Consider the following 27,450-nt stretch of genomic DNA (forward strand, 5'->3'; position numbering starts at 1 on the left):
TCCAGGGAAATTTCTTAGGAAGAAGAGGGATGGTGAAGGATGTTAAACCAAAATCCTTCGCTGCTTTTTAGATAATTGAAGAGGCAAGATGGTCCACTAAGGAAGAGTAGAGTATTGGAGCTTAGAGAGAGTGGAAAGCGTTGGAAGTAGCCTATGTGAGATACGGAGAATAATTTCTCAAGAGGACACATTCTAAAGAGCAAGAATTAACTAGATACATCACAGCATCCCTGGACTAATTTTTCTGTCATCCAATTTTTCTCTAAATGGGCGACCATTGTCATGTAAAAGTAGTCATTAGCCAATATGGTGAATGCAATGGGACTTAACATTCTACATTTTAGAAACTCATGCTCTTGGAGAAAGTTTTTTTGATCTTCAGGGATATTGACAGAATTTGCTTCAATCAAGTTATTGAGAGGGACAAGAACACCAGACAGATAAGTCTGGAAACAGGAAAGGAAAAGCCCAGAGTACAAACAGGTAGGTAGTCTTACAATAAAAGAGCAGTGGGAAAGCCCTGCTCACCTTCCAGGAGACATGAAAACGAAGGAGACTGAGCAAAGAGAGGTTCAAAGTTTCAAAAATCCAGACCAGAAGACTGAAATCCTGCTTAATGTTGTCCTTGTTTTTTCTTATCATCAACAGAACTGGGATAATCACTAAATCATCTTAACCATTCATACCCCCAGTCTTTATCATGCTGTATTGAACCATATTATCTCTCTCTCTTAAATTTCCAGGGAATTGTAACGACGAGTCAGGTCTGGGAACCCTTATCTAGAAGGTTCATTTCACTTTATAAAAGAATACATCACAGATTTTCCTTTAAAAAGCAAGCAACTTTTGTTCCCTAATTATGTATTACTCCTGCCGTCACAACAATACAGATGCTTTAATACACTCAATGGATAAATAAAATGATGGTCAAACCCAATTATAAAAGAATATGACTACTACACATATGAAGGTTCAGGTAAAAAAGCAGAGCAATGGTGCTGAAAGTAAAAGACAATTCAATGTCAGATTTGTGAATACCAAGGGACATCTGCTGTTTGTGTCTGCCTGGTGCCATCCCCATTTTCTGCTCTCTCCTTGGGTGGACTTCCCATTCTCAATTCACATGTTCTGGTAGGGTTCTCAATCCCTATACTTGAATTCTGCCAAGGGCTTAGCCAATTACAGATCTTTGAACCTTTATCCACAGAGTCTAAGCCAACAGTTGACAAGAAGAGCAAAGCAAAGTCAATTAGAGCTGTTCCCTGGGATTTTATAAATGTTCAATGAGAGAAAAAGACTGTCTTCTTTCTGGGGAACTGAGCTAAGGCAAAGTATGTCTGAAAATAATTGCCACCATGTGTCCCTCTAAACCTTGCCTCATGTAGGAAAAAATAAATACAGAGAGGCATAGCTGAGAAAGTTGGGACAAAGAGGAAGAAGAATGTGACAACAGCATTTGAGTACCTCAACTTCTGAGGTCAGTTTTACCCCTGGACCTCCCCATTTCATGCATCAATACACCATCCTCCAAATCCCTTAATCCGTCCCTTTTCACTGTTAATATAAGCTAGACTGATTTAGATTTCTGTCATCTGCCATCCAAAAACCCCTGAGAGACAAATATGTTATGATGGCCAACCCAGAATAAATTGGTCTGTGCCATCTAAGTATCATCTCAGCTTCTAAGAACCTTGGTGGTAGAGGGGCTGTGGTCAAGAGGGTGAGGTGAGGGGGACGAATGACATTAGATTCGCCAGAGAAGATGAAAGAAACGTGGTATCTGCTAGGGTATCCGTAGTCCCTGTTTCAGGCCACTCTCATTTTCCCAAATTCATCGAGAACTTGCATATTATTAGACATTGCCTGTATTATCTCACCGAAGGCATACCTTCGATACTTAACTACACAGACTAAAACTGACCAGTGCTTCTGTCTAGGCAAACACATTCTGCACAGCACACTTCTCAAGGGTCAACTGGAAGTCACATTTTGAAACTGAAGTGAGTTCTTCAACTTGTCCTCATCTTTGCTTTTAATCTAGTCATTCAGGCAATTATTTAAAAACAGCCTGTTATTCCTGAGAAACACAATTAAGTAGACAGGCTAAACCATGATTTGGAAGGCGTTCTCATTAATGGAAGTGATATAAGAGAGAAAAGACATCAAAAGCTCAAATGGAAAAAAATAAGCACAGATCTTACCTTTACTCTAAAGAGCTTGAAAATTCAGTGTTAAGAAAAAGTAGCCATCCTTACATTGAGATTTCTTTAATGAAACTCTTAAAACTCCAAAGGAAACTGTTCAAAATTAGATTAAAATGGTTCTATGGTTATTGCCTTAATACCCAAGCCCAAAATGAAGCAGAGAATGCCTTAATTTACCAATTCACTAAATCTTTACTCAATTAAATAATTTATAATGCTGGTGATGAGTCTCTCTGTTACATTTCTTTTTGTATACTTGCTGACTTACGAAAAAAATCCCTCCCATTACAATAAAATGTTTCTGACTTTGACAATCTATAACAATAACAATATTTATTAAGCACTTACTATGTGCCAGATACTATCCTATGTATTTTCCATGTATTCATTCATTCAGTCTGGTCAATGACCCTATAGGGTAGGCACTAATTATTTCCTTTTTACAGATGAGAACATTAAGGCAAAGAGAGGTTGCATAACATCTCTGAAGCCTCAGAATAAGAAGTAGAGACAGAACTGTTGGAACTCAAGCAGTTTGGCTCCAGGACCAGTGCTCTTAATCACTGTGCTTAAGAGCAGTGTAAGATTAAGCTCTATTCTATTTCCTTTTGTATGTGAGACTATATGTGTTATGAAAAACAAAACACAAGCAAATCATGGCAGAATGGAAGAAGCAGCACCCTAAAAGACAGCTAAAAACAATTTATGGGGGTAGGGGGAGGAGGAAAGCCAGAAGATGGGCATGGAATGAAGAGCGGTACTGGGAAGGAAAACAGTTGGAAGCAGCCAGTGGTTTAATTTGGTGCCCTCAGAATCCTCACGGGTGAGTATTGGTCAGAAAAGGTACAGGAGACTAGATCCTCACTTTGGAAAGTCTGCAATATTAGGCTTAATTAAATTAGAGTTAATTAAATATCAATTAGAGATTTAGTGATAATTTTTGAGCAGGGTGATATGATTTTCTCCTTTACTTTATGAAAAAGGATCTGAAATTCTGGATAGGGAAAACTGCAGTTAGAAAGTTACTTCGAGGCTAAATCCCATGATCCAAATGAGATAATGGGGACCGAACACTGGGTCAGATGGGATGGAAAAAAGGGAAGGCTTGGAGGCTGTAACCATGTCTGACAGGGTAGAAAGAGGGGAAAACTGAGAGATCATAAGAAGGGGAGGGGCAAAAAACAGAGATGGAATCAATTCCAGGAAGGTTTAAAAACATCCCATGGCTTTGGAAAAAAAAAAAGGAGGAGGGAGTCAACAAAGGTTTCTAGAAGGAAAAGAAATCTTGAGTGAGACTTGCTGAATGAGTAAGAGCTCGGCATAAAGGGAGTGGGAGACAGTAAAGGGGTGAGGGGAAGGAGAAAATTGGATTAATTGAAGAAGAAGGACCAGTGTGAGCACCTAGGGACAAGAGAAAACTGCGATGGAAGAACCAAGAAAGAGCCTTGACACAAGAATGGATCAGATAGTGAAAGGATATAAGGGAGCTTAGAGACTTCAGCCTCGAGGGTTCATGGATCTTTGTCCTGGTTCATTGCATTAATATTGTCCAGCTATTCCTCATCTGCCTGCTCCCTGGAGTAGAAATTTTATTTTGTCTTGGATTCTTCTAGAACACTCCTGCCCCTCACATCCTGCATGTTTTCATTTCTCTCATATAATGTCTTCATCCTCATCTTACCCACAGTTTGTTTCATCATAAAGTTTAGGCTTTCCATGATCCCTCATGGCCATCTGATACTCCATGGCATTCTTTCAGCTTCCTCTCAAATGTTAACTCTTTCTCTTGATCTGTCTAACCACTACTATCTTTTAATCAGGCTGTATCACAGGACCAGTGACCTATAGCTTGATGATCTTTGTAACAGGTGCCCACTCCAGAAACAATCACCTACAAGGGTAATTTGATTCAAATCATCGCAGCTTCCTCTATTTCTAGAGTTTTCCCTAAAACCAAAAAGTTATCAAATGACCAGAATAAGTTATTATTCTTAATTTGCAATTCTATGGCTAAAAAATAGTGGGAAAAATAGAAGGATCTGAATCACACAAATAATGAAGAGTTGTAAGTATACATATTTTTCCAACATAAAATGTATCATCAATAGTTAACTTTGGTAAGCCTGAGAATAGAGACATATTTTTAAAAATACATAAGTCAATTTAATAATGAGATAATGATTTTATTTTGAAGAGACTTTTTTAAAAATAAATATTCACCATTTTTTACCTTTGTCCGTAGGACCTTCAAAACATATCTTTTCTTGCTTATTTAGAAAATTCTGTAAGAAACACTGATGACAAAGTTTATGGTAACAACTCAACAAAATTAAAGATACGAAATCAGTCACCCTTTCCTTTATAGTCCTTCCCATGCTTCAATAAAATGTGTACTATTAGGAACCTTACTTTCAATCCCATAATTTTTCTTCCAAATTTATGTAAAGGTTTAAACATTACCTAAATAAAATATAGGTTATTAGGAATTTCTTGGAATATAATTCAACATTTTAAGAGAGTCTAGTACAAAGCCATGCAACCTATCAGGATCTCAATAAACATCCATGAAAAAAGAGATTAAAGAAGAAGATCTAAACTGTAGCCATAGGGCACATCTGGCTCAAAGACTTGTTTTGTTTGACCCACACCAGTGTGGCAAAATTGTTTTTTAATTAATTGCATATGCGTGTGTGTTTGTGTGTGTGTGTGTGTGTGTGTGTGCGTGTGAAATTTCACTGAAAAAATGCAAATTTCAGGGTTCTAAAAATCAAAACAAAACAAAAACTGGAAGTTCTGGCAGAACTAGGCCTGCATTCTCACATGTCAACAATCACTTTAAGTTAAAAACTACACTCTTTAATCTGGCGTTCGGATCAGTTTGTCATGGTCCCCACCACTCTTCATAGTTTACTATTGGTTAAAAGAGTCTGTGGTTGCCTCCTCACGGAGACATTGTAAGTGTAACAGAAAAAAGAAGTACTATTTCCTCTGCACTGTAGGTACTTTCTAGATCACCTACAAGAGCCATTCCATTCCTTCGAGAGCCTCCCATCCATACTTCTGAACATATCCTTCTATTTAAAGTCATTACGTATCTCCCTCAGACTCAAAAAGCTGCTAACTAACAGACTTACCCTTTAATCTGTGTGTTCAGACCCAAAATCCAGTGCTTATCTGGCCTTGGCACAGCTAAGATGGCTAGCAATGAGTAAGACTCATTTTTTCAAACAGGAATTAGGCAGATGCTCTTATCTATATGAGTATAGCCATTTTTACATCTAAGATTAAGTTTACTACACACAATAGGCAAAATAAGAAGACATCCATTTAGTTTAACTTCAAAAACCATATATATTCTCTCCTCTCTGAATTCTCATCTTATTTCCCTCAATAGTAAAAGAAAAGTCACATACAGAAAGCATCAGACTACCCACAAACAGGCAACTATGAAAGAGAAGTATGTCAATCTTCAGAGAAGCCTCAGAAGCAAACTTTGGCAAAACATTACTTTTCTCCTCCTTTCAGAAACTTCTCTGTTCAAATTCTACTTTTATTCTTTCTAATACAAACCTAACATTGGCTCTCACACAAGTCATCCTTTTGTTCCTTCTACATTTCTCATCTGTAGATGTGCTCATCAGCTTGTCAGCCAAGGCTGTGAGAATTTATACCTAATCTTCACATTCCCTCTTGGCTGAAATTTTCTCCCAAACCCTTAATAATTTCCTATCTTGATTACTATAATTTCTTTTTTATTGTCCTCTTGAAATTGATACTCTTTAAATTATGTACAACCAGAATATGTGGCTAAAATAACATTTCCTCCCAACTGTCTCTTTTTCACTAATGTAACTTCACTGTCTCTTGGAAAATTCCAGTTTACCTCTAAATTACTCTGGAGACCTTGCTGCAATTATATTCTCTGTCACTGCAGTGCGGAGTCACACATCACTAGTTTTGTCATCTCACCTTCCTTCCAGGAAGCCCCAAGCAGATATTCTTTGAGGTATTCTCTTTTTAAGAGCATTGTTTTAAAAAGTTGTCTATCAAGATGAAGAGAAGAAAAACATGTGAAGGACTACCTATATCTGTATTTTCTTTCTTCCCTAAGAAAAAAAGGAGTGGTTCAAAGTGTATCCCACATTTTACATTTGCATTGAAATTTAATTTTAAGGATATAATTTCTAATAAATCAAAATTTGCAAGTAAATGGTTTCTCAGATTCAAACATCTTTTGGGCAAAAGATGAGAAGTCCAATTCTACCATATGAGGCACCAAAAAATGTAAATATTAGAAAACTGACTATATCATCAAAAGAACATCATTTTAGGCAATAAGCCTTTCAACTTCAGAAGGCTTGGCTTTATGACTTTATACCCAGTCAACCATATTAGCATTCTGAAATTTTTCAGTGAGAAAAATAAGCGTCTTTGAGGGGGAGCGGAACAGAAAAAAGACATTTTATCAAAAGCATGCAGATGATTTGGTTCATACAGGCCTTTAAAGTAAAACCCCAAATGGCATATTTTAGCTTTCCCTTTGTAAATTTCTAGAAAAAAATGCAAATGTACATTCTTACCAAGATGTTCCTCATCTACTGATACCTGTCTCTGTCATTCTCTCTTTTTCACACACACACACACACACTCACACACACATACACACAAACACAGTGGAGTTACAATGTTCCTGGCTGGGAATGTTTTTCTCTGCTCTTTAATCCACAATGAATGTTTATCATAAAGCTAGTTTTCCCTCTGGTATTGGGATGCAGCCAGTAGCCCAGCAGGAGAGAAAGGGAATCAGTTTTGGAAGGTGTCCAGGTGAAGATTAGGATGACTTCCAAAAAGGCGCCAGGAGCACTGCACTTAGCATCAGTAGGCTTAAGTGTTCACCTGACCTTTCTCAGACGAAACTTTTAGAGGTACAAAAGATGGTGTTTGCTTTAGACAAATCAATCCCACTCCTGGAGCTGGGATAGGGCTCAGCTTCTCCTGAAGCATTTGGCCTACAAGAGAGCAGAATAGCTGCATGAAGAAAATAGGAGTACTGTAGGGAAAGAAGCAAAGTGAAATGGATGCTAAGTACATCTAACCAAGGTCCAATGATCAGAATCAAAGTTGTAGCTAAATTGTTCTACTTCCTTTACTTTTTCCATTTAAAAACAACAACAAAGCCAGCTATATCTAATTAGAATCAAACTATAATAATTTCAGGAAACCCTTCACCTCAAAATCATGAAGCTGAAAAATAACCACTATGAATGAAATTGTAATACAAGGCAGAAAAAGTATTAGAAGTGTAATTATCGACCTTCTCCATATACTCTGGAAATCATATATTTAATATAAAATTAAATATAATATTTTTGACATGCTTAGATCTCTACTATGAATTGAAGGTCTTCAGTACTTCTCTTGGGGCCGGGATCTCAGAATGCTGAGACACAACAGTATTTTTCATTTCTCACTTTCCTTTTCAAAATAATGAGCTACAGAAATGCTACTGCCTCTTTGAACTTTTTTTTTTCTTCTTTTTTTTTTTGCGGTACGTGGGCCTCTCACTGCTGCGGCCTCTCCCGCCGCGGCGCACAGGCTCCGGACGCGCAGGCTCAGCGGCCATGGCTCACGGGCCCAGCCGCTCCGCGGCACGTGGGATCCTCCCGGACCGGGGCACGAACCCGTGTCCCCCGCATCGGCAGGCGGACTCTCTACCACTGCGCCACCAGGGGAGCCCCTTTTTGTACTTTTATAAGCAGTAAAGTTCAAAGGACTATGGTGGACAGAAAATTTGAATCATAAGCACAATAATAAGAATTTTCTCTTAGTCATCCTTTCCCTATGTGAAAATAGTTTAGCCTAGCATCTATGATCTTATAAACACCAAAATATAAACAAATGTTCCAAGCTGGGAACTAAGTCACTGCTCCTGTTCTAAAGTTGTCTTGAACAGGTCATCAACCAGGCATGGTAAACCAATGTTTTACAAGTCTTAACAATTTCTGTGCACACCTTTTAAGCTGTACAATCCTTATAAATGTCACATTTCTTATGAAAATATATGTCTTCCTCCTGAAAGAGCTGCAAATGAAGAATGCATGTACCAGTGCTATTATTATATGCTACATTTGCTACATTTAATAAAACAAAGGGGTAAACTTTCAGCATATTTTCAGAAGTTTTATCAGTTATTTCCATTACAGTGTTCAAGAGAACTGCAGCAATAAATCCCAGGCAACAAATAAAATGTCTCCCATACAGTCTTAAGAGAAATCACAGAACAGTCCAAGGCTTATACATTCAGTTATACCTAAAATATTTTCATTAACCCAAAAGCCATTGTGAAAGTCTCTGCTGATGGAAGATCTCCAATAAACCTACTTTATAAACTGTAAGGTTGGTATTCAGTGTTACTAAAATAGTTGTTGTTTCTGATTATTTCAGGCTGACCAGTTGTAGGCCAGAGCTATGTATGTCAAAGTCACTCACTTAGTTAGCAATGACACCAGTGGAAATTACTTTCCTATGAACAGTTCTGAAATCTTGGCCCCTGGCTAAAGCCAGTTATCGCAAAAGAGTAATAAATCTTGGAAATTGGTGGCCTGTCTCTTCTAATACAAAATAATGAATATTAAAAAACAAACAAACAAACACCTAAGGTTCTGCTTAAAAGGTGAAATAACAGGGCTTCCCTGGTGGCACAGTGGTTGAGAGTCCACCTGCCGATGCAGGGGACATGGGTTTGTGCCCCGGTCCGGGAAGATCCCACATGCTGCGGAGCGGCTGGGCCCATGAGCCATGGCCGCTGAGCCTGTGTATCCGGAGCCTGTGCTCCGCAACGGGAGAGGCCGCAACGGTGAGAGGCCCGCGTACCGCAAAAACAAAAAAAGGTGAAATAACAAACACTTCTACAACTTGGAAAATGTACACAAGTTAAAAAGTCATGTATGTTGAGCCACTAAAACTAACGAAGTTAATAAACAAATGAAAAAATAAGGAGGTTATGAAAATACTAAGGAAGTATGGGTATTAGGCTGGAGTGGTAAAAGACTATACTACTGACTTACTAAATCGACTACTGGTGTATGCTCTAATGGTTCAGTTTAGCTATTTAGCTGTTTATTTACTACCCCAAAGTATTCATTAATAGGAATTTCTAAAAGTTATTATACTATAAATATGAGACCACTATAAGAATTTTACAAGCCTCTTTATATAGTCTGCAATACTGACTTGATCACAATAAAATCACAACTTTTGCGTTTTTCTTTGAGGTACTGTTTCTCATAGTGTGATCTTAGGATCACCTGTGATGTTCCCAGGCCCTTCTCAAGACCTAATGAACCAGAATCTCTGGAATTGAGACCCAGGACCGTAAGTGTGAAACAAAAGTTCTAAGTAAGTCTGCACTGGTTGGAGCTATTGTTTTTACCAGTGCATAAATTTTCAATAAATAGAGCTAGCACAACACAAAAATTAGCCCTCCTGGTGACATGAAATTAAGTTATATGTTATTCAAATTAAGTGAGCTTCTATTCTTGCTTATATATTTTATTAAGCTCTTATAAGATGCTTTGTCTTATGAAACAGTGAAATCACATCTAATTTTATATGGTTGTCTCTTTGGCTTAGCTGCCTATTTTCTATGATCTGAACTCAATGTTCAACTATAATGATTAAACGGTACCACTAAGTTAATCATGATTTTTACCTTTTTTGTCCTGTTTTATTGTGTTTAATTTGAAAAGTTTTCTTTAATCCTTAATAGAAGTGAGGTATAAATTAATCAATAAGTGATCTCAGAGTAGTTCTAGATTGATTCGGGCAATGGGAATACCATTTTAACTTCTATTCTCAGAAGTCAACAAATGGCTAATAGGAAAAGAAATTTCACAAAATAAATCCTGAATCTAATATTTAGACTAAGAATTCATGCTCACAAGTATCTATTCAAGTTCAACTAAAGAACTACGTTACTATGTATAGAAAGAACAAAGGAATAATTCAGTTAGAAAGTCACAATTTTCCAACTATAGTAGTAAAACATGATTCAGGCAAGCATGATCAATAAATGCTAAATCTAAGGGGAAAAGCTTTAATTACAAACAGGATATTTAAAACATCTCAAAGTATTTCCCTATAAATTACTTATTAATTTCCAAAGGAAAAAAGTAAATATGGTAGAGAAACTGAATGACTCTTGAAACAAATAATCAAAATAATGTCAACAATAATACTTTTAATTTTTATTAAAAATGAAAGAAGTCCAGAAGAACAACTTGTATGCAACTAAACAATGGTTTAAGTGGCTTTCCTATTCCTATTAAAGCTTTATGTTTAAAATGTCTACATGATATGTGCTTCACAGGCTTGAGACTATCAAACTTTACCACCCATGTGACTTTAGCAGCTTTATTGCATAATGATCCACATAACACTGCATATTTGTCTAGTTTAGCCTATGTCATAAAGTGCTATTCATAGGGGGGAAAGTAACAAAGCTTACTAAACACTGAAATTCTCCAAGGTATTTGCTACTTGGGTCAGGGAAAAAAAGCTAATTTAGCACTACCAGCCTGAATAACAGATTTCCATTTATATACACATGGATATATATATTATATATATATATATATATATAAAAAATATATAATATATATATGAATCTGAATTCCATTTATATATATATATATATATATATCAAAAAAAGAGCTAAGAGTTTTAGTTAGTCAATTAAAATATATCAAAAGCATCCCAAAATAGTTAATTCTATTAATACTAATGATTAATCCTTGAGAAGGATACATCATCACTAAAACATTAGTTTTATTCCAGCCAAAACTGCATAATCTGAATCTAATCATGAGAAAACACTAGATAAACACAAATTGAGAAACTTTTAACTTCCTCTATTCTTTAGAAACATCAATGTCACAAAAGATCAAGAAAAGCTAAAGAATCGTCCAGATTAAAAAAGCATAAAGAGATGTGAAAGGTAAACGCAATGTCATCCCTGACTGAGGGGTGCGGGGGAGGACTGCTATAAGGACATTATTGGGACAACTGACAACGTTGCAGTACGGACTGCAGATTAGATACAAGTATTTCCAGTGTTAAACCAGACTTAATAACTGTACTGCGGTTATGTAAGAGAAGGTTCCCAGTTCTAAGAAAGACACACTGAAAGATTAAAGGGTGAAGAGACATTGTCAAAGCAACCCACTCTCAAATGGTTCTGGTGGGGAAAAAAATACTTTATACACACACACACAATATAAAGACAAAATGTTAAGATCTGGACAAAATGTTAACATTTTTTAATCTGTGTAAATGGTTTGTGAGCATGTTTTTGTACTACAGTTACAACTTTTCTATAAGTAAAAATTGTTTCAGACTTCCCTGGTGGCACAGTGGTTAAGAATCCGCCTGCCAATGCAGGGGACATGGGTTCAAGCCCTGGTCCAGGAAGATCCTACATGCCGTGGAGCAACTAAGCCCATGCGCCACAACTACTGAGCCTGCACTCTAGAGCCCGCGAGCCACAACTACTGAAGCCTGCGCATCTAGAGCCCGTGCTCTGCAACAAGAGAAGCCACCACGATGAGAAGCCTGCGCACCACAACAAACAGTAGCCCCCACTCGACGCAACTAGAGAAAGCCCACACGCAGCAATGAAGACCCAACACAGCCAAAAATGAAATAATTAAAAAAAATTGTTTCAAAATAAAATCTGATTTTTTTCAAGTTAAAAAGAAAAAGAAAGAAAACAATTTGGCAGTAGTACTCAGTAAAGCTGAAGAAGCATACTGTCCAGACTGGGCAGTTCTACTTGTAGGTATATACCTTAAAGAAACTCTTGACCATATACACAAGGAAGTATATATAAGAATGTTTCTTGTAACTCTGTTTCATATAGGAAGAATTGGAAGCAACCTAAATTGCCATCAATCATAGAATGTATACGTGAATTACAGCATAGTCATTAATGAACACTATGCATTGAATACCTCAATCTGAGCTACACATGTTAAAATGAATAATCCCAAAAGCAATGTTGAGGGGAAAAACTATTGCCAAATGTACATAAGGATACCACATTTTTAAAGTACTAAAACACGAAAAATCTTAGATATTTATCAATGCAAATACATGTGTCAAAATATAAAAAGCATTATGAAAACTGAATAGCAAATTCAAAATAATAATTAACTCTGGGGAGTGACCAGTGTAACCTAGGAGGGGTACAGACAGAGCTTCAGTTGTCTCATAACACTATTTCTGTAAGAAAAGAAGCAAACAGCAAAATGCTAAAACATGAGAAAACTGGATGGTGGCTATATGGATATGTATTATTATTCTCTATCATTTGCAGTGTTTCAAAATATTACCTAACAAATTCTTTTTTAAGACTTTAAAAGTTCTAATTAAACAAAATGAATGCTGAGAAGCTCAGTTCAACCCTCTTGGCCAAAAAGGAGGACCACAATGAAATATAATAAACCAATGTTTAATTAATTTTTACAATATGCAAACACTCTTTGCTATTGTAAACTCGTCAAAACCCATTTTCATTAACTCACACCATGTACTTCAGCCTTTTGTATTATGAATCCCAGCATATGATTATAGATGAGTCAGTCAAGTTTATTTTGTAATATACTTAATTACCCAGCAAATCTCCATTCTCTGTACTGTTTTCCCTCACATTGACTGATTGTGTTCTGAGGTTTCCCTTGCAGGTGAAAATTTCATACCTGGGTTGGCTGATATTTATTAAGGTTAAAGAGGCATTGACCTTCATGGTTACAGCAGAATTCTGAGCAGCATCAGGCCTCCATTGAGACCACAGTGCCTATGGCAGTCACCATTTCTTCAGCTGCACAGTATTTTTATCAAAGTCAGCCTGTGCAGGCATCGTATGACATAAATGATAACAGAAATGTGCTGCATAGACCAGGGAGAAAAGTATGAAATGCCTTTTAAATTGTTACAAGAAAAGAAACAGTGCTCTACAGTGGAGGAAACTGGAGATCGAAAACAGAGCATCTCAGTTTTGTTCTGCCACTCATTCCTTGTGGCCTTAAGCAACCCACATCCCCTCTCTCAACCTGGGATTACTCATGCGGAGATAATGACAATGTCCTGCCAACCTCCCAGGATTGGTGTTAGGCCTGAAAGAGATGACACATGCAGAAGTGCTTTGTGAAAGATAAAGCATTCAAAAACCACAAAGTGTGATTGTCATTATTCTGATCCTTTCAGAACCAAAAAATATCCTTGCAAAATGAATACAATAAAATTCTCAGAAACAGATAAGGAAAATTAATTTGGTAGTTTCAGCAAGCTATGGTTTGTATGTGAGTGAGTAGACTGCTACAAGAAAATCTCCAAGAGAAAATAAACAACTGCTAATGATATTTTAGTATGGAACTTTGTTCAAAGTTGGAGTACACAAGGAAGTTGAAGGAAGGTATGTGAAGTACTCTCTTCCAAAATTACTTAAGGACTAATTGGTGATTGCAATTTGTGTGTAAAGATTAAAATGGACACTAGCTGAAAGGGGGTGGCAAGGTGAAGAAGGCCAAGAGTTGTTGCTTTCCTTAAAGCAGTGGTTCATTAAGTTTGCTCAATGGACTCCTAGGATCCCTGAGAACCTTCCAGGAATTCATGATGGCAAAATTATTTTCATAATAATATTAAGATGTTATTTGCCTTTTTGCCGTGTGGTGCAAAAGCACTGATGGGAGAATTGCTGGTGCCTTAGCACAAGTCAATGCCATGGCAGCAAACTGTATTAGTTGTCATTATACTCTTCACTGCCACATACTTGCATGCCTTAAAAGAAACAAACAAAGCTTGTCTCATTTAAGAATGCCCTTGATGAAGCAGTAAAAATCTTAATTCTGTTATATCTCAACCCTTGATTCAATTTTTTTTATTGTGTGATAAAATGGTAAATAAAAACAAAGCAATTGCTACATACTAAACTGTAAGAGGTGTTTCAAGGAGCAGCACACCTGTGTGGTTTTTTTTTAGTTGCCAGCTGAACTAGCCACTTTTTTCATGCAACACCATTTTTACTTGAAGGAACAACTGACAGACAACCTACAACTTTTCAGACTTGGGTATTGGGCAGGTATTTTGCAAAAATGAGGGAGGTAAATCTTCTAGAAATTTGAAAAACTTCTAATGGCCTCTGGGAGCATAAAAGCTTCCCAGTGCAATTTTTTCTGATTAGATCTGTGGTAATATTAACAAATGGGATTTGTTTATGCTGTATAATGAAATGCATCAACATTTGGAAAATCTACGAAACTCAGTGAATTAACATTTTCGAAATGACCAACAGTTGATGTTACAGTATTATGCCTGGGTAAAGTATTTGTTCAAAGTGCATGGTAGATCAATGGATTTTAAAATAACAAAATACAAAAAATTCATTAATATGTTTATAACTAACTAATCTTTAAGCAATTACCACTTGTTGAATTTCGGTATATTACTAAAGAAGAATGTCCACAGTTATCCAGTAGCGCTATGAAAATACTCCTCCCTTCTCTAATCAATCAATGAAATGGGTTGCAACCAAAGAAAAGACAAGAAAAGAAAATGGTGTAGAAAGGAGCAGAGTTATGGAGTAGAAAGGAAAAGAAATTATCTAATTCTATCACAATTCTTCAACAAGACCTGTGCACATTATAATACATATTGTGCCTCTTACACTTCAGTGTAATTTTGCTTCAAAAAATAGCACTCATAAATGTTGTTCTGTCCTAAGGCTAACTAGAGCCCTTTTGTCCAACTGTGGCAAGCATCCACCTTCCCTTACCCTGTAGTCCTGTGGTCCTTAGTCAGTGGTTGACAGGTATAGAAGTATAAATGTCCAGTTCATTTAACTTGGGTTGGAACAGTGGCATAATTCATACTACAGAACTTCCATGAAATTTTAAACTTCAGCTGCACTTGGACAGACTTTGCCTGAAATTACACCCCTTCTTTCCCTTCCCAGTCCTGCCTTTCCCATTTATTACTCCCTAACTTGTTTCTCACTTTATTATTTGCAAATAAATCCTCATCTTAGCATCAGCTTCTAGGGAATCCAACATCAAACAGCTAGTTAAGAGCCATTCAGTTATTTGATCAATGCTGCTCTTTGAATTCCTGGTATATGATGATCAACTTGATTATCACAGTAACAGGAAGGTTAGGGTACAATTTCATTTTATATCAACATAATTCTAGCTAAATATAAAGTAAATGAAATGTGAAGGAAGAAATTTTAACTCTGCCAACAAAAAAAAGCAGGCAAATTTTGGTTATGATCTTTGGTTCATTTTCCAGAAAGGGCATGATCACATGTGATATTTGAGTCCACAGCATTGTAACATCCTTTTAGAAAATAGGCTACAAGGAAAAGGAAATAATAGAGCAATACTGTGATGGGACAGAAGGAACAGGACTACATAGAACCACATGAGCAAGATATGGGTCAAGATATGTGTGAAGATAATAATCAGTGGAGAGGAAATGACTGGAAAACGCCAACTTCCAAGGGTTAGTTGACTGGTGAATTGATATCCCTGATGAAACGGGAGGGGTCAGGATAAAAAAGGAATGTAATAGATGAGAGGGCAAATGAGCACACAGAAAATGTTGACTTGGAAAAAAGGGAGGGGAAGGAGAGATGAGGTGAGCAAGCAGCATTCAAAGGTTCCAGACATCTTTTCTCTGGCATTGGTAGCACAGAAAGCAGCACTCACCAGACACTACTGCCAGTTTCAAGGTACAAAGAGCCACACCACTATTTCCTTCTCAGCAGTACTCCATTTAGACCAGTGTGCATTTTCTCACACTATTCTGCATTATTCCATTAACATTGCTTCTTTGTCTTCTTCCCTTTTTTCTACATTTCAGTTGCTCCCCAAATCATTATGTTAAGAGACCACAAACTTTCTGCCTCTGGTCAACATATGTTCCCAAAAATCAATAAGCAAAGAAGGAAGTGGGATATATCATACACTTTCTACCTGTTTTCTTTTAGGCTTACTGTAAGAGCCAGGTTTTTTTTTTTTGTTTTTTGTTTTTGGTTTTTTTAGCACCCAAGAGGAAAAAATGCATATTAGAAACCTGTTCTGAACAAAACCATATCTACCTACAACTTCCTTTGCCAGTCTCTAAGGACAATGGTAAAAAGGAATCCCAAAGCATATATGTGTCTATAAAGTCACTGCCTAAAAAGACAAAAACTGAATAGAAACCTTCAATAAGGCTGCTCTCATAATTCTGCATAAGTCAGGAATGAATCACTTTTAATACTGCAAGCATGTAACAGACATCTGATGATGAGTGTGTATGTTTGTCAATACATATCTCTTTACATTTAAATATGTTAACAATAAAGCATTCTTATAAGCAGAATTCTAGCACATACAAGAAAAAAACATATCACATCATAGCCCATTTTAAAGTTAATCCAGATTAGTATTTATAACATTTCAAGTGAATCAATACTTTGAAAATTTCTTTCTACTATTAATCTGTTTTCTTATTAGTTGTATTTATTAGAGAGGCTAACATGACAAATTTTGGTTTCAACAGCATGTAGAGATTCCTAAACCACTTCTATTGAAATATAACCCTAGGCCACAGAAATCTATCAGAAATAATGTGAGGATTGGCTTCTTTGGGTTAACCAGGAATCCTTTCATTAAGAGATTATCTGCTGTTGAAATAGTTTCATCTTTGCACTTTATAAAAAAAACTTTATTGAAAACAAAATAATTCTCTTCTCCTGAATTTAAGAGTAAGTACTAGCCACATGATGCCAGCATATAAATAAAAGCCACAGACCTAAACAGCTGTCAAGGTGGGAACAGGAGCATTTGGGACGTGTGCCAGGATACAACGTGTGTGGCATCAGAGTACTTAATACAACTAAGTCTGTTTCAATCAATTTGTATCAGGAGAACATTAGGTTATCATTTAAAAAAAAAAAATCAGACTCCACAAGAAGAACTTTCCTTTTATGGGGGCAGGGGGGCGGGGGGAGGCAAAAAGCAAAAAGGTCTCTATCTGGAAATATCTTCCAAAAGCCAGGCAGCATGGAGCTTCAAGCACAAGAACCAAAGTAGCTTCCTAATGATCCTGGGGACTAAATGACCAAGACCAGCACATCCACAGGTCAGCTCTCAAGTATGTGTTGGATGTACAGAGGACTGGGGAACAAGTTGAAGTTCACAGCTGTATCCATTCCCAGAAACTGACCATATATTGAGCGAGTCCAGTGAATTTTGTAGGAGACTTCTTAACTTGAGCAAGGGCAGCTTTTCTGCCCCTGAAGCTTTGTCCAAAATGCATAAACATTCTATAGTTATTTACAAAAGAAAGACTATGATTAAATATAGCCTCTGCTCTTACAGTTAGCTATCAATTTTTAAAAAGAAATTTAACAAAGGGCTTCAGCCATTTTAGGAAAGAGGCAATTTATTACATTGTAAAAAATATGGATATATGTAAAAACAAAAGGTAAAATAATTTATACCTTTCAAAAATGACCAAGACATAACAGTAAGCATTAAAGTACAAAACAGGTAAGTCAACAAGCACTAGCAATGCCAGTTTTTCTTTTAATTACCTACTATTAATGTCACACTAAGCCCTTATTTGTCATATATCTGAAATACTAACAACTTGCCAACACACCAACAGTACACAAACCTTCGGTTCTTCTACTCAGTCACCTTTATTATAAAATAATTTCTCTCGGGCTTCCCTGGTGGTGCAGTGGTTGAGAGTCCACCTGCTGATGCAGGGAACACGGGTTCGTGCCCCGGTCTGGGAAGATCCCACATGCCGCGGAGCGGCTGGGCCCGTGAGCCATGGCCGCTGAGCCTGCGCGTCTGGAGCCTGTGCTCCGCAACAGGAGAGGCCACAGCAGTGAGAGGCCCGCGTACCGCAAATAAATAAATAATAAAATAATTTCTCTCCAAATTGATGACAGATATATTCCAATGGAAACAAAATCAATTCTTAATAATTACATGTCTCATTCTTAAAAAAAACTATTGATTTAAGCAATGCTTAATTTCTGTTTCAAAGAAAATACTGAACATTATTTTTTAAGAATCCTTTCCCTTTTTATATTGAAGAATATAGTTGAGTTACAATATTATTCATTTTATACCTAGTAGTTTGTACTTCAAATACTGCAATTACTAAAAGCATCTGAACTATGGGTTAGGATAGTGATACATATGTACCAGCTATGATTTTATCAGCTCTGGCTATGAACATTACAGTCAGGCAATCAAGGAAACCACTTTTTCTTAGAGTTGAAATCCTCCCTGGTTTCTGATAGGAAAGGTCCTGCTGAATGTGCTACACATGTTCCAAATGCTCTCGTATCACCTCACCCCAGGCCCCTCCCAGCCATCTTCCATCTTTCTAGGATAACATGTGTCATTTAAGTGCTTAATTTATCACGGGGAATGACCTCAATGAGGGATAAAATAGGATTTAATGAGGAATTTCCAGGGTGTTTAACTAAAAGATAAAAGGGATTATTGCATATATTAGAATACTCCATGCCATTAGGGTGCACTAGTCTTTTGCATTTCAAAGGCAAATGTTTGATAAGGTTCAATCAGAAGCATTTTTTCATTTACTATGTCTAAATATACAGGAAATGTTACATTGGAGAAATGCTCAGAAAAAGCCCAAACGTAAAGAACTAAAGATTATGTAAGCTTTGGTAAAAATCTCTGTGTTACATTTTCTCAGCTCTTAGATGTAATTCCAAAAAGGACCCTGGATAGTGTAGGATGGCTAGCGTATGGTTTATTTTGAGTTTTATGAAACAGGGATTTGCATGTTTTAATAAATTTCTAACCATAACCACAGAAGATCTCTTTAGATTTCACCAAATAGAAACCAAACGATAATGAGTTGATGAAGTAACAAGGTCTTTATTTGTTACGATGGCATAGGAAAGAGAAAGGTGTGCTGAGGGCATTGTTTTAATGATGAAAGTGGGGTACCTGGTGCTCAGTATTCTTCAACACTGGATCATTCTACAACCAATTTAATACACGTGAAGGATAGTTTCTTGTAAATAATTCACTTCTTCACTTCACAAGTACCTGCTGAGGTCTGATATCAACTCAAACATTAGCAAGGTCCTCCATACTCTAGATCACATAGGGATCTGAGGAATAAAGAGATTGAAAAGCAAAGAAATGCAGAAGAAAGATCAAATACTTATTTTACCCTTATTTTTAAAATAGTTTTGATGACACTATTAATATATTATAAAAGTGTTGTATAATTTCAAGAAACCTTAAAGTTCATAGCTTATCTTTAAAGAAAATGAATGTGGGACAATGCTAGCTCTGTTTTACAGGAAACTTCAGGCTGAGGTAGAGTTACGTTTACTCATTCATTTCTTCAGTCTTTTCTTTTTTCACTAAGTAATTGCTGTGCACCACTCAGATGCCAAGCTCTGTGTCAAGCCCTAAAGATATTATAATGCTATGATACCCCTTCCTCAGTTTAGTGAGTGGGTGTGGGGGAGAGAGAGAGAGAGAGGCAGTAATCAAACACATTACCAACTATGCAATTACAAAATAAGGTACAATCTAAAGAAAGGAAATGCAGACCTAGGAATATCTGGAACAAAGGAAACTGACTTGGGCTTGGGGTTACTGAGGAAGGGGGACAAAGAAAGTTTTATTTGGAAAGGAAATGCTTGAGTTGGGAGTAAAGAATGGGCAGATGTTGGGCTTCCCTGGTGGCGCAGTGGTTGAGAGTCCACCTGCCGATGCAGGGGACGCGGGTTCGTGCCCCAGTCCGGGAAGATCCCACATGCCGCGGAGTGGCTGGGCCCGTGAGCCATGGCCGCTGAGCCTGCGCGTCCGGAGCCTGTGCTCTGCAACGGGAGAGGCCACAACAGTGAGAGGCCCACGTACCGCAAGAAACAAACAAACAAAAAAAAAACAAAAAAAAAGAATGGGCAGATGTTAACAGGGAGCAGGCGAGGTCCAACAAAAGCAACAGAATCCCTATGATGGGCAGGGATTGGGGGAAGGGAAAAACGAGCGATCACCAAGGAACAAAAATTAACAATCAACGAAGCTGGAATATAGACAGCTAAGTAAGCAAAGGAATCTGAAAAAGACTTTCATCTCAGGTGACATAGGGACTAACTCTTGAGGAGACCTTCAATGGTCATACAAGTAGACTCAGTAACAAAACAGTTTTAATGCACTGCTGGTAAGGGAAATCTCTAAGTAAGGAAAATCAATCTCTCACTCTCTCTCAGATCATGTTATTTGTTTTTGTAAAGCAAAGGTTTATAAAAATACAAATATCAGGATAGTGTTTACATCTCAGCAGGAAGACGTAATGATAATAAAGATAATGAAGAGGCACCCACAGGGAGATGCAGAGAGTTTTAAGTTGGGGGGCAGATTCGTGGTTGTTCAGTTTTTTGTTTGGTTTGGTTTTTTGGTGTTTTTGTTTGTTTGTTTTACAACTTATAGGTTTTTTTGCATACGTTATTTTATTTCAAATGTTACATGAAAATGGGGAGGGTGAGGCTAGAGAGGCAGGCAGATAACAGACTTTATGGGGACATTTAGGCTACCTTAATAACTATGGTCTTCATCTTAAAATAAGTGAAGATAATGAGGGCTATTCACATGATAGTAAACTTGAATTTTCAAAAGATCACTTTGGATCAAGTGGGACAAAAGGTTATATGAAGCTGAGTAGATGAAGAGACACAGGTTAATCAATGCTTGTAGTCGTCCTGGACTCAGATAATGTCACTGGAGATGGACGGCAGTGGATGAACATAAGATCAATAGATCTTTGTGGTGGAAGCAATATGAGGAATGAGGTAGCAAGAGGTTTCAAGGATAAATTTGAGACATGGCGCTTACACAACTGGATGTGTTGTGGTTGTTCTTCACTAAGATAGAAAACACTGGCAGAGAACGTGGTCCAGTCTGCAATGATGCTGAGTTTGAGGTGCCTTTGAGATATACAGGTGGAGATGTCAGGCAGATAATTAGATGCAGATGTCTGGAGCTCAGACGAGGAATTCGGCACAGCAATCAGACAGGATAGCAGAATGGCAAAAATGCCATTTTTTAAGATAATATATCTAGCCTAAAACAGTACTTAAGAAACGTAAATTAAGAAAAAGTTATGAAATATATACAGATTTTAGATTGCTTACGTTCAACTCACAGTAATATTCTATTGCATTTGTTATTCCTTTGGTTTTAAAATAGTGAAAGAATTAATTAAGGTACAAGACAATAGCGTTAACCAATAAACATATTCTCCTTAACCACTTTATCAGATTAGTCAACTAGTAATATATTGGAGTTTGGAAGGAATAAAGAGAGAATATATTTAAATTTTGCACCGAAGCAACAAAGAATTTCAAGTCACCTTAAGGGACAAAAACAAGAAAACACTTGGTACCACAAGGCAGAACTTAAGAGGAGTTAGTTTAACAAAGAATGCAACTGGAATCTTCTATAATAATAAATATCATAATAAAGGAGTTAATAGTTTTGGACGGTGACATACAAAAGGAATTATACTAGTCACAAACAAAACATATGCTCACTTCCAGCAGCTCTTTAATAAAATATTTAGGTTACATTGCTATTTCAAGGATCACACTGTCCCTGAAAGAATCACATTCGTACACATCCAAAAACCCATAGGTTAGTATGTCTTATGTTTTACTTTAGTTTAAAACAGTAATCTGGAAAAAGACTTTGGGTTTTCATTTTGCAAGAAGATAATACACAAAGCAAATGAGGAAATTAACTCCACCCTGCCTTTTTAAAGATAATATGGTAGGTAAATAAAAATTTTGATAGAGATTTTCTTAAACACTTTAATAAACAATACAAGATTTCCTTAAAAGAAAAACAGCTAAATAAGTGGTGTATGGGTGTACATGCAAAACCCAAGGAAAAATATTTATAAAACTAAAACCAAGAATTGTTCACAAGTCCTATAGCAATCAAATTACTTGGTCTGTCTACCTTTCCAAGTATTTAAAAACTGACATCTAACATAACACGAAGCTGTCTCCGTTTTTCAAATGGTTAAGGTAAATTATTCTGATATTTACACCATCACATATTTCCTACTACTATAAACAATGCATGAAAGCTTAGCAAACTTCACTTCATGCCTGGAAATGAAAATCGTCAAATGGCAAACCCCATCTTGCATAACTTTAGCCTTTACTCTAACTACCACACAGGTTTTCTTTGGTTCTTCCAAAAAGGCCAGTTCGTTCCCTCCTTAGGGTACAGTCCTCCTTCAGTATCTGTGGGGGGATTGGTTCCAGGACCACTCATGGACACTGAAATCTGCAAATCTCCGGTCTGTTATATAAAATGACACGGTACAGTCGGCCTTCCTTATCCCCAGATACAAAATCTGTGGATATAGAGGGCTAACTACATGTACATAGCCTTTCTCCCAAATCTTGATGGAGCTAACTAACTCTTCAGCATCCATCAGATCTCTGCTCAATTTTACTTCCCCAATGAAGCCTTCCCTGCTTGCTCATTCTCAGGTGGGTTGCTGCCTCTCTCATAACACACTGTTCTTTTCCTCACACCAGTTGTCAACTTAGTGTGTTTCTTTGTTTAATCTGTCTTCCCCAACACAGGATAAGTGTCATAAGGGAAATATATCCATTTCATCTGCCAAGAGCAACACACATGTTAGGGGCTTAGTAAATATTTATTAACTGAAAATGAATGAATCAACGATGACTGAGTAAATGAGCAAAATAAAGTAAGTCAGAGAATCATGAATAAATACTACTATAATGCTCATTAAAAAGTTTTTTAAGGGCTTCCCTGGTGGTGCAGTGGTTGAGAGTCCGCCTGCCGACGCAGGGGACGCGGGTTCGTGCCCTGGTCCGGGAAGATCCCACATGCCGCGGAGCGGCTGGGCCCATGAGCCATGGCCGCTGAGCCTGCGTGTCCGGAGCCTGTGCTCCGCAACGGGAGAGGCCACAACAGTGAGAGGCCCACATACCACAAAAAAAAAAAAAAAGTTTTTTAAGTGGAGACACTTTGAAAATAACTGAGATACTCCTCTGAGAATTTCTCACAGAATATCATATAATACAACTGTCAAGTATAGTAATTTCTTCTATAAGGAATACTGCCAAATTTCAGAGTGCCTTCTAGAAAGTCAAGTTGAATCGTAAGACAATTCAAAATGGAAAACAGAAAAAACTCCTCAAAAATAAAAACCCCGACTAAACAAAATCATTTTCACACACAAAAAGATTCAATATCACACATGATACAAAAGAAATAATAAATGTGGAATGAATGAATGCATGCCTAATATTCCTACAGCTATTTTCTTCACAGTTTTTAGTGTAGACCAAAAAAACGTGAATTTACATAACGACACTTCAATTATCCTTCTTATGAAATTTAGATAGAAGTTAGGATGTAGAATTTTTGCCAGTGTGTTTGTTTCTGTGGACCTAGAAGCAGTTTAGAATGTCAGGAACAAAGAATCTTCAATTTAAAGCATTCACAAGCACCAATAAAAATAGCTTACAAATCTCACAGAAATGCATACTTTTTTCCTAATTAATTCACCATACTGACTCATTTGGGGGGCTTTTTTCATAAAAAAAAAAAAAGAAAAATCGAAAGGTGTAGAGTTGGTGGGGTGGGATGAACTGTGCTCCCGGTGGAAGCAGAGGAGCTCAGGGGGAACCATGGTAGTTCCCATGGTAGCGGGAACCAGTACAGTGGTAGCAGCTGGACTGACCATTGCTGCTGCAGGATTTGCAGGCTGTTACGCTTTGCAAGCCGTGAAGCTTATGGAGCCTCAAGTAAAACAAGTTTTTCAAAGTCTACCAAAATCTGCCTTCAGTGGTGTCTATTACAGAGGTGGGTTTGAACCCAAAATGACAAAACGGGAAGCAGCATTAATACTAGGTGTAAGCCCTACTGCCAATAAGGGAAAAATAAGAGACGCTCATCAATGAATTATGCTTTTAAATCACCCAGACAAGGGAGGATCTCCTTATATAGCAGCCAAAATCAATGAAGCTAAAGATTTACTAGAAGGTCAAGCTAAAAAATGAAGTAAATGTATGATGAATTTTAAGTTCTTATTTATGTATATGAGTACCAGCTTTTTATAATAAAATGCCTCAAAGCTAAAAAAAAAAGAAAAAAAAATCACTTAGTTGTATATGAACTCAGGAGCCATCACTTGGGAGACCTCAGCTCAGTGGGAAAGTAACACAGACAGCACACCAGAGATGGACTGGTAAGGTGGCTTCTGAAGTAAACCCAATCTGTCTCTGAAATGTTCAATTTCCCAAACTAACAAATTCCTTTCTTCTTTCCTCTTCCTTTTTCTCCTTCTTCCATGATTTACTGATTTAATACTATATATGAGAGCCTTATATATGGCACACACTCAATAACTTAATATTATAAAAGCCTGGAAGATTGGAGATGCAGAAAAGCATCACTTGCAAGCTGGTAGAGACAGATAAAACAGGGCAGGGGTGATTCCAGGGTCAGTCTAGGAACAGAATCCAGCAGCTGCCTGTCTTTTAAGCCCCCACTCCAAATAACCTAAAAGAAGAATATGAGTGATAAAAGATCTGTTAGAAGGTAAAATAGTCATGTGGGAAAATAGCTTTTATGATGTAAGCTGAACTGAAAGCTGACCCAATATAGACATGTTACAGAGAAAAATTATTCTAATTTTTTTTTGATAATTTGTAATAGTGGTGGTGGATGGAAAAGTCAAGGTTTTGCAATCGGACAGACCTAGTTTGAGTCTAAATTTTGCCACTTATTAGCTGAATGACCTTGATTAAGTTCTTTAAATTCTCTGAATCTTAATTTTCACATCTGTAAAAATAAGAATAACAACTGGGCTTCCCTGGTGGCGCAGTGGTTGAGCGTCCGCCTGCCGATGCAGGGGACACAGGTTCATGCCCTGGTCCGGGAACGTCCCGCATGCCGCGGAGTGGCTAGGCCCGTGAGCCATGGCCGCTGAGCCTGTGCGTCCAGAGCCTGTGCTCCGCAACAGGAGAGGCCACAACAGTGAGAGGTCCGCGTACCGAAAAAAAAAAACAAAAAAAACACTACCTTTCAGAATTATTCTGAAAATTAAGTGGGAATGCGTGTAATACTTGCCATAATTGCAATAATTGTAGCTTTCATCATCAGAGTGGAGGAGGAGTAGAGAAGATCAAGATGTACCCCCCAACCTAGCTGAAGAAGATGAATCAGGCTTGTTGTCATTATGTCCAAAGCAGCAGCAACCCTTCCAGGGCCTCTGCCTCAGAACATCTTCCTCATACGCAAATTTGAACTCATTCCAGGTCTCTGCCAATTGGAACGAGAATGACTGGCTCAAATCCCCATTAAATTCAACACTATCCCATAGCCAGTTTGCTATTCAAGCTACAGCTGTGACTAAATACTACCAACTGTCCCTGAAACCACCCCCTTCATTTATTTGCCTTACACAAATAGACTTCATTATGTACAGCATTCAGTATGATCAGACCCTGAAGCCAATATTCAATATCCTAGACACTAATTTCAACAAGGCCTAATTTATGCAAATTAAACACTGTACCACTTTCCACTGTTAATTTTCACAGACTTAATACAATTAGAATCTAAGGTTCTGACACTTAATGACAAGACAAATCATGCAAGAATTATGAACACCTTCTTTGTTAAAACTACCGTATTTATCAAAATATGGAAAACAAAAATAACACTCTCTTAAGGCAAGGGTTCTAAAATTAGGTCTAGGTGATTGTAACTGAAAACAGACAATTCATAATGCAACCTATCAACCCGTTAAGACCAACTCTTTTTGTAATTTTTCCCTCTGATGACCCTCTATGAAATTCAGAAAACTTAATCTCCCACATTTTCAACTGCTTATTTTTTACTGCCAACTCCCATCAATTTGGCAAGTAGATGAGAGCAGTAATCACTGGAGAAAATGTAGGAGAAAAAAAATGAGCCAAATCAACTGATTTTGTTTCGATAGTCTATTTAATCCGCACAATGAGTCAGCCCACGTGTTCCTACTAAATGTAATTAAGTGTATTTTGTAATTTTTGCTTTAAAAAAAGAGGTCTTGTGTATAATAAAACACCTTGTGTCCTTAAATAACAGTGGTAGAAATAGTTGCTAAGGTGATAGTTTGGGATTAGCATCTTATTTTCACAATAATGAATGTTTGACTTCGACTATGAATAGATTTCCTTATCAGTACAATCAAAATTCAATTTGAATAAAGTTTTGGTAGTGGCTTTTAAGGAGACAAAGTACATCAATAATATATAATGTTTCCTTAAGGATACACAGTTACTGCTATGTTTCCATTTCTTCTAGTCAAAAATCAACGTCACACTAGGCCATAAAGAATGGCTGCTTGCCAGCCGCACTTAACTGACTGAAACTCATCATTCCTTTAAAATCTATTCTTCTAGCAAGAGTAATTTAATAACTTAAGTTTGTGATTTGATTCAGACATATAATCTAACCATGGTATGGAAAGTAGGGGAAAAAGGCTGTCTTGATTAGTATTACAGATGTTTACAACATAGCCAATTTTTAAAGGAAGGACAGAAACTACAGTGGTTTATTAGATACAGAGTCACACCTGTTGTCTGTCATGTTTCAAACCCCTAGGTGTGAGATTTAGTCAAGGCAAATGAAAATGAAGAAGGACCAGCTGCAAAACATGATTTTGTTCTCATACAGTAATTAAAAGGAAAAACTGCACAACGTGTTGTATCTATGACAATCCCATTTTTTCATGTCAAGGACAGTTCCATTTTCTTTTAACAGATTTGTGTTGCTGTCAAGTCTGTTATAAAGGCTAGTACTCACAAGTCTAAGCTATGGACCTAATTTATAGTATTGGTAGTCTCTCCAATTAGCTTTGCCAAATTTCTTTCTGAAGCATGCTAGTGGCGTGTCAGAAAAAGTAAACATCATCATTCCCATTCCAACCCCCACTCCTAAGTCTCTGCCACAATGAACTGTTTATCAACGGCACATTAGACATCAGACCTTATACCTTATGAACACTAAATGCTTTTAAAAGGTAAACCATAGAGCACCTAAAACACATGTGGTACAATAGTAACAGCACATCAGCACAGGTCAACCCTACAGTGTTATGTGCACAT

At 37.2% G+C, this 27,450-nt stretch overlaps 1 protein-coding gene and 1 pseudogene across 1 annotated transcript in view; one reads left to right on the forward strand and one right to left on the reverse strand.

Moving 5' to 3' along the window:
- IMMP2L (inner mitochondrial membrane peptidase subunit 2) overlaps positions 1–27,450 on the reverse strand; it is a 905,154-nt gene that overhangs the window by 560,597 nt on the left and 317,107 nt on the right. The window lies entirely within an intron of this gene.
- LOC101330629 (mitochondrial import inner membrane translocase subunit TIM14 pseudogene) lies at positions 23,983–24,387 on the forward strand (annotated as a pseudogene).

The sequence above is a fragment of the Tursiops truncatus genome, chromosome 9 (assembly GCF_011762595.2).
Source record: "Tursiops truncatus isolate mTurTru1 chromosome 9, mTurTru1.mat.Y, whole genome shotgun sequence".
In the NCBI taxonomy this organism is placed as follows: domain Eukaryota; kingdom Metazoa; phylum Chordata; class Mammalia; order Artiodactyla; family Delphinidae; genus Tursiops; species Tursiops truncatus.